This window comes from Mus musculus, chromosome 12, assembly GCF_000001635.26.
Source record: "Mus musculus strain C57BL/6J chromosome 12, GRCm38.p6 C57BL/6J".
NCBI classification, from domain to species: domain Eukaryota; kingdom Metazoa; phylum Chordata; class Mammalia; order Rodentia; family Muridae; genus Mus; species Mus musculus.
The window spans coordinates 116152294-116161389 of NC_000078.6; positions in this window are offsets into that span (position 1 = coordinate 116152294).

Sequence of the window (9096 nt, forward strand, 5' to 3'; positions counted from 1 at the left end):
TTGGTGGTGCTTTTTAGCACAACTTTCACCGCTGTCTATGCAGCCACTTTCAAATCCAGGGATTTAAGGAGCTTCCAGCAATCCTGGGGCTTCTTCTGCCCACCAATTCAGCTGTGGTCAGGATAGCACTGGCCAAACCTGGGCTGACAGACTATTGCTCAGATTAACTACTATATGGTTGGGTTTCATGCTTAAAGATAGGATACAAAGGTTTCCTCATTGTGGATTGGGTACCTAGCTGGTGATTCTACCGCTTGTCAGGCCTGCCCTTCCTGACTTTTGCCTGTGCCACCTCAGCTGGCTCCACCAAAACACCAACAAAAATAGTTATAAAATAAAAATAAATGAATAAATAAATAATCTATTTACTCTAATTTCTAAAAATAAAACTTTGAAGTGTACATTGCACTTAACCCAGTAATTTTATTTCTGGAACTCTTTCCTAATTTAATACTCCAAGTTAAACATAGTCATAGCAATGATATATTTTTTAAAAAACTAAAAATAATCTAATGTTCCATCATTTAAAAATGGATAAATAGTTATTAAGAATATAGAATAAAGACTCTGGCTTTGCAGCCCACTTGGAGAAGGTGATTCCAAGGACTACGGTCTCAGTACTATGGGAAGCACTGTCCATACACAGAAGCACCAGCTCGCTATACTGTGTCACCTGGGAGCATCCAGTAGCATGGAAACTGCTTGCCCAGCCTGAAGCCTGAGACTTCCACCACTGCATTCTTCATAGTAATTAACTCTGTCAAGCAAACCATGAGTAATGCAGCACAAATTACATGATCTAGTTACTCACCTAGCAATGATATTATGTAACACAATGAAGGACAGCCACTTTGGATCAGATAAACTGCAGAAGGGGAGAGCATGGCTTATTCCACACGCAGCATTGTAATCTTTGTGCGAGTAGACCATACGGCTAACCAGCATGGCGTCTCTTTGCAGTACAGACACCATCCTGCCATTGGCATCTTTCCCTTTTCAGAGAGATAAAGAGCCAGTTCCCCAAGTGTGTGTGCACAGAACTTCAGTACACATGATTGGCGTTAAGGTCTGTCTTACCACTCACTTTCTTCGTTGTAACACATGGGCTTCCTATAAGCATCAAGGACGCTACACAATCAGGGAACAATGGTTAGGAAGAGGTGTGCTCTTTATCTACCTCTGAAAATAAATATCTACACTTTTTATTTAGGTCTTTCTGAACTTGCATTTTAACTAAGACCGAACAGTTGCTTTGGCCATCTTGTGTACCAAGAACTTGTGCAATGAGTCCTTGCCCCTGGTTCAGAATGGATTCAGAGTGAGGCTGTGTTTAGAGAGACCTTACAGAAATCACTGAGTCACAATGACCTCATTAGGGTCCAGCATCATTGCTGTGCATATGGACACTGGTTTTCCCTGCACCAAGCTGAAGAGGCTGTTCTTTCTCATTGGATGGTCTTGGATGTCTGAGGAGCACCTGACCACTGACCATGTATGTGTGCAGTGTTTGGGTCTGGCCCTGGTCCTTGTGTCTATCCGTATGTCAAAATTTCACTGTTGATGACTGATTCCTGTGATAGGTTTGAAGTTCAGCTTCCTTCTTTCTCAGTTGCTCTGCCTCATTAGGGTCCCTTAGTATTCCACAGGAATTTTTAGAATGAATTTGAAAGTCCGATATTAAGATCTTCAGTCAGTATTGCCTGCGTCTTCCATTCTGTGAAGATCCTCTCTCCGTACTTTATGGTATCCTACTGTGTCATAAATTTTTATCTTTTATATACTGGACATTAATGAATTGATATTTTGTTTCTGTATATTTTTCTGACTTAAAGTCAACCATGTCTCATTCACATATTGTCCTAGGCTTCTTATTTGTATACAGCATCTTTTGTATCCTTTTTCTCTTGGTCCCATTTGTGTCTTTAAACCTAAAGCAAGTATCCTATAAATAGGCCTTAGTTGGAGCATGGACTTTTCAAAAAAAAAAAAAAACTATTATATAAACCTCTAACTTTGATCAGAGAATAGATAAAATTCCTATGTATTTAAAATAATTACTTATTTTAAAAAATAATTTGCTTTTTCAGATAAAATTTTTAACGAATCAGTAGGTTAGTTTCTCTGTTAAAAGGCACATTTTTAGATTGCATCTAATATGAAACTATGCTAATTTTTAGAAATTACACCTAAAAGAATGACACTAGATCATTCACATAATTTAAGAATTTCATCATTGTATCAGATTAAACTAAAATCTTAAAACATTTCATCTGACAAAGAAGGGGGTTTTGTGTCTGTTAACAAAGGTCATATTTATAAAATACTTAGTAAATGCAAAAAGAAAATATCAAACAAGAATGGCAGTAGTAGATTCTTTTTTAAGATCCATGACCTCACTAGGCCTGGGAAGTCAGTTGGGTCTGTAGTTACCGGGGACTGCTCCCTTCCTCTTGAGTAGCCCTCAAATCCACCAACAAATTGCTGGTCATTTTTGTGGTTTTTAGATGTCATAGTTGGGCAGGACTATTAATTGCTTCTCTCCCTTGACAGATTTCATAGCATTTTCTGGTACCATGAAAGGTAGACCACAGAAGGAAAGCTTTCAGGCTAAGTCCAGCTGGAATAATTGAAACCCTGTATGCTAAAGTATGCAGTGCCTTCAGCAATAGGTGTTTACCTATGCAAGGCAACCAAGGGCTAGAACCATAGTCTATATTGTCGTGGAGCCACTCTGACTACCCTGACCAACCATTCTCAAACATGGTACTGGGGACAAGAATATGGTGTGAGCACCCTCTCATCTCTTCTCTTCAAGGACCTTGGGCTCTATGGAATCCCATAGCCAAACAGAGCAAGTGTGCCAGCTCAGCCTTCTGTTCCTCTTCTCAAAAAGCTGTAATGTCACCCTTAGGATTTTATCTAGTTCAGTCACCTTCCAGAAGCCCTACCTCCAAACATCATCATGACTTCGGGGAATACGTTTCTAAAACATGAACTTTGGGGGGAACATATTAAAAGTGCAGCACCAAGAAAGCCCATGGAGAAGCTGTCTATCCTGGTCAAGTATCTGGGGAGGTAACCTCAGGGCTCACCTTCCTGTTTTTCAGGCACCTTTGGGTCATTTGTTTCTATAAGCAGCACCCTCAAGGAGAATCTGTGATCATATGAAGCCACAGAAGCGCTGGCTCTTTCCAGCCTTCTTGCTTTAGCCTATTGGGAATCCTGTGTTCAGGTGTCCCTGCCCTGTGCAGAGTCCTCCTGGGCAAGTAAGGCCTTGACTAAAGCATCCAGGACTGTTTTAGAGGATGACGGGGTAAGAAAGCAGGCAAGGGATTGACCCAGCCATGCTACCTGTAAGAGATACACAGGAGGTATTGGGACTGCGACCAGCAGGTACTGTGAGAGACAGAAACAAAGCAAGCGATTCCTATGTTCTACTGTGCCTGGGGAATATGGCACCTCTGAGACAGGGCACTTGCTCCCAGACACATGCTGCAGATGTCACATCACACAGCAGAACAAACCGTGTCCCCGGGGGTCAGCAGACTGGTGTGAATAGGCAGATATTAACTATTTTAGGTTCATAACAGTCATAGGCCTTGGGATGGTGTGGCTGGGCTGGTCCTGTCTGCTAACCCCTCATCACAAAGTCCGACGATGTCCGAAGATGTCCGAAGGGAGGTGTGTACTGGCTGGTTTTGTGTGTCAACTTGACACGAGCTGGAGTTATCACATAGAAGGAGCCTCCCTTGAGGAAAGGCCTCCATGAGATCCAGCTGTAAGACATTTTCTCAATTAGTGATCAAGGGTGGAAGGGGGGAGGGGGGAGGGGGGAGGGCCCCTTGTGGGTGGTGCCATCCCTGGGCTGGAAGTCTTGGGTTCTATAAGAAAGCAAGCTGAACAAGCCACAGGAAGCAAGCCAGTAAGTAACATCCCTCCATGGCCTCTGCATCAGCTCCTGCCTCCTGACCTGCTTGAGTTTCAGTCCTGACTTCCTTTGGGGATGAACAGCAGTGTGGAAGTGTAAGCTGAATAAACCCTTTCCTCCCCAAGCTGCTTCTTGGTCATGATGTTTGTGAGGAATAGAAAACCTGACTAAGACAGAGGTGTTACCCTGTTTTGTGAATGAGCCTCATCATAAGCAGAGTTGCTTTGAAGTAACTGAACTTTTTCTTTCTTTCTTTCACTCCCTTTCTATTCCCCTTTCTCCTCCCTTGTAATTCTTATTCATTTGTTGCCTGGCTTACACTCTATCAACTCAGACTTGGGAGAAACTCATCCATTAATCAATCATGTAAAGGAATCCATACACATTACCTAGCTTTATACTCCACCAACCTGTGGAATGTGTGCCCCGTGGGACAGTTTTCAGAGCCTCTTGTGGGCACAGGCTTTCTGATGTATGGGGTCTTAGTCCTGAAAGGATGTCTTACTTCAATTCTCTTTTCTAGAACAATCTGAAGGGTGCCACATTCTCAGAATAGGCATGTTTTGTTGGAAGGGCCACATAGAAGGAACATTTCAAGGAGGGGAAACTGCAAAGCCCTTGACTCTATGTGCCTGGCCAGAGTAGTTACATGCTGGTACACGTTCACTATAATTCACCCACCTGACACTTGGGTTAGACCTGAATGTCGTTTCTTTAACTCACACTGCTCATCCCACTGGCCTTTGCTGTGCTTCTCTGTGCCTCCTCAGAGATACATGAAACTGTCCCATCCCCCTAACGATGCTGGATGGATGGCTCCAACAGCTCACTGCTCTCACCTTGACACAAAGTCCTAGCGTCTGCATCTGTGAGACAAGTTGGAATTTATATATTTCCAGTGGAGATTAATAATTCATTAGATGCTGAAGTAGAAAAACAAAGTACCGATTAATCAAGGCTCTGCTGAGGCCTGCTTTGCAGCCACCAGTCTGTGGGGATTGGCAGTGCTTTTACACTGGAAGTAGGTCAGGACCACAGAAAAGCAGCTCTCATGCACTAGCATCTGTTCGCACTAATCACTGTACACAGCTTTGGGTCTTACTATAGTTTTTATTAGTTATCCCAGCTGGGATTTATGTCTCAGGAATAAAGAGCCAAGAATGGGAGGAGTTACCCTCGAAAGATCCAGGTCATGTGGTGCAGGGCAGGGAATATGGCTGACTCAATCTCTTTGCCCATAGAGCCTCAGAGTATCAGATCTTAGCACTCTAAGGAGGGAGACTCAGAGGGTACAAGTCTTAGAAGTCTCCCTAGGGCTTGGTGCCCAGCAAATATATGCTGTTTGTGACTTCCCTAATACCAGGTACAGGCCAACACAAAGGACCTGTCCAAGGGAAACTCACGGCTCAGACCTGATCTATTTACAGGTTGAGTTTGGGTGAAGCCAAGAATAATTCTGAGGAGAAGCAAATTCTGAGATATACTCCAGAAAAGAGTGAAGCCATGCAGGACCTGCCCAGAACTTGTAAGGCAAGGCTCTCTCACCCACCCAGTCGTGACTTGCAACAGGCACCACTGAATGTTCACCCATTTTCTCCAAACATAGATTTCGTTTAAGTAGGCCACTCGATGACGGTGGAAACTATGAGGGCTACCTGTGTGTGCCATAGTGTGAGTTCTGTGAGAACCAGACTATGGTTCTCCTGGTTTTAAGAGTACCTGGAAGATGGTAAACATCTCCCCGCACCACCACCACCACCCATCCTGGTAATTGTTCGACTATTTATTTAAGGACCTAAAGCACAAGAGAAAAGACACATGTGAATATTTGAGTAAAAGTAACAACCAGCTGTGGCCTGTTTTGAAAGAAAGTGTTAGGTATGGAGGAAAAGAATGGGAGCCTCCCCATTCATCTGTTGGGCTAGGCATCAACTCAATTCCCCTGGCTCCAGCTCAAAAAAGATCCTTCTTTACCCTGGTAAGACAGTACTTGCAGGTGACATTTTCTATAACACTAAAGAGTGTAAGCCACTGGATTTGTCTTCTGTGCCCTGTCTTCAGAACAGACCCGCAAGTGCAATCCAGAAAACTAGGCCTAAAGGAGACCCCTGATTCCCAGAACCAATCCACTAGATCAAGAAGATCCTTGCCCCATTGGGTCTGCAGACAAGCAGAAATCAAGAAACCCTTGATATACCTTCTCCCTCTGGCCCTGTAGAAACTACACTAGGCATCTTACTGAGCTCAGCTTGCAGTCTCCTAAGAGACTGGCTGGTAAAGAGAAGTCAAAAAGGCATAGGAAGGTTAATCTGGCTCTAGCTAGCAGTCTTGTAGAGTCACACGCCACTGTGTTATAGCCAACAGGATCAGCTGCCAGGTCCAAACTCACCATTCACATAGAACACTGTGCATTCACTAAGCAGAACGTTAATGTAATATTTCACAGAACCTGTAGAGAATGTCCTTCTAACTCATTATCTAAACTCAACCTTTTTCTCTAGCCTAGCTTTTCATTTTTAATCGCTAGGCTCACAGCCCAGTATTTGTCAGCTTACTCTGATCGATCAGCAGCCATACTGAGAAACTCAAAATCCTAGCTGCTGAGAATACAAAGGAATTGTATCCTCTTGACCTTGACCTTTTGATTCTCAAAAGTCTCTTGACCTTGTAAAGACAGTTCCTGGGGCACATCTACTCAACCCTCAGCGTCATCAGAATCAAAAGCTCAGTTGCCACACATGAGCCATAGCTGAGGTTAAGCGTCTTGAAAGTTCACCTAGAACACAGAGACTGCCCGGGGACATCACTATCACTATGAGTGAATGTTTTGGAAACCATGCAATAGGGGAGTAATGGGAGATCATGGGAAAGGGGGTCTCAATCTATCCTAGCAAAGTCCATTCTTTTCATCACATGGCCTTTGTCTTGGCCTTCGAAGCATATGTTTTCTACTCTGTTCAAATATTATTTCAGTACATTGACCGAGTTTTGTGGTGTGCGTGGATTTTTGGATTAGTGTGTCCTATTTTGAGGACTGTAAATCACTTTTAAACATGCATAAGCTGTTTATAAAATAATTTACTAAAGTGGGACTCAGCCTGCATTAACAGCTGAAAAATCACTCCACAGAGACAGCTCCATGAAGCTGACGCCAGAGGACAAGCTAATGAGAAGTGTGGCCCCTCCTACAACTGCCTCCCTGAGTGTACAGCTCATGCATGCCAAGATGACGACGAGGCCGGCTTACTCCCATAGCCCAAGTTATCTAAGATGTATCTCAGAAGACCTCCAGACTAGGGCCATGTCAGAAGTTGACAAGGTTGGCATAATGCTGAGCAGCAAGCAACCTAGCCCCAAACACAGATTTCAGATCCCCCGAAAAGCAGCTGCTCCATGGCAACAGGCCTCAAAAATGTATGGAGATCTCTGAATTTTGGCTGTGTGAAGCAGGGCAAAGCAACACAATGTGTATAATCCTTCAGCGTCAGCTACAGAATTCAAGCCACCAAACGTGCATGACCCTTCCTACTTATTTACCCACCATGTACAAGATAATTTCATATTAATTGATTTTCATAATCCACTGTGGATCAGTCAGCTACACAGATAGATTCAGGATTGACCACAGATTAGCTAACTGGCTTCTGCAGTTGTCATCCTTAGACTGTCCAGCAGGCCAGGCCAGTAGGTGGTGTTTATGTTCCAGACTGCAACAATCTCTTCTTCATGGAAATCTGTGTGTTCTTTTAGGCTCTCTGCATGAGTTGTTTGCTGAGACTGTCTAAGTTTACTAAAGTCAGCCTGTTGGAAAGCATATCAAATCCACAAATGCCTTCATAGCAGCATCTGAATGGGGCTTTGAGAGGCCTAACCATATACTGGCCATGTGACAGCAGAGCAAACCAACACTCACTGTGACACAAGCATGTAGACCCAAAATTAACTTCTTTCTGCATAAGTCATGGTTTGGAGCCCAAGAGAGCTGAAGGGCCCGTTTCTGATTACTATTTCCTACAAGAGCAAAGCCTGTGAGAAAACATGAATCCGTTGAGAATTCAGCAAGTCATCCTTTTTTTTTTTTTTTTTTTTTGGTTTTTCGAGACAGGATTTCTCTGCGTAGTCCTAGCTGTCCTGGAACTCACTCTGTAGACCAGGCTGGCCTCGAACTCAGAAATCTGCCTGCCTCTGCCTCCCGAGTGCTGGGATTAAAGGCATGTGACACCACCGCCCAGCCCTCAGCTGTCACATCCTTGATTGCAGTGAAGATCTGAGCTATTTGCCTTTAGCATATGAGTTTCATTCTTGATCATCCAGACACTCCCATTTGGATCTCCTTAGTTTATGCTTTTCACTACAAATCAGAATGCAGCTTGAAAAGACTAAGACCAAGAGAAAAAACGCGAGGAATCCATCAAACTTGGCAAGCGTGGCACTGCTACCCAATTTCTTCTTTAATAAAAGACCACTTAGGTCACAGCAAGATGCAATAGCCATAGTAGAAAGGTACTCACCTCGGTCCTGCCCCGTAATCATGACTGTCTATTGGCTAAATGTGACCACTTCACTGTGGTTTTTCTGCACAGTTTTTTATTTTAATTTTTTGAGATTATAATATAATTACATTATTTCTCCTTCCCTTTCTACCCTCCCATCTCCTTTAAAATTCATGGATTTTTTTTCACTAATAGTTGTTAAATGTGTGAGTGTGTATACTAGTATCTAAATATAACCTGCTCAGTCTGTATAATGTTACACATATGCATATGTATGTATATATATATATATATGTGTGTATATATATATATATATATATATATATATATATATATAGCCATACAGTGTGTTCTTCCCTAGGAAAACTGTTTCTCCTGCTTCCAGCATTCACTAGTTGCCTGCAATGCTTTGAGTAAGGGTTCAGGCCTTAGATTTCCCCCATCCACCTTAGCATAACCTCTTATTGCCAACCTTGTTCACCTCATGTTAAGGCAATAATGTTGGAAAGATTATAAATGGATGGAGCCTCTGACACTTCTAGAGAACACAATCTCACAGCAAACTTCCTGTTCCTCTGATTCTTATAATCTTTCTTTCTTCTTCCCCTTCCACAATGTTCTCTGGCCTTTAGGCTCAAGAGTTGTATTGTGCGTGTGTCTTTTTTGACTAAGCTC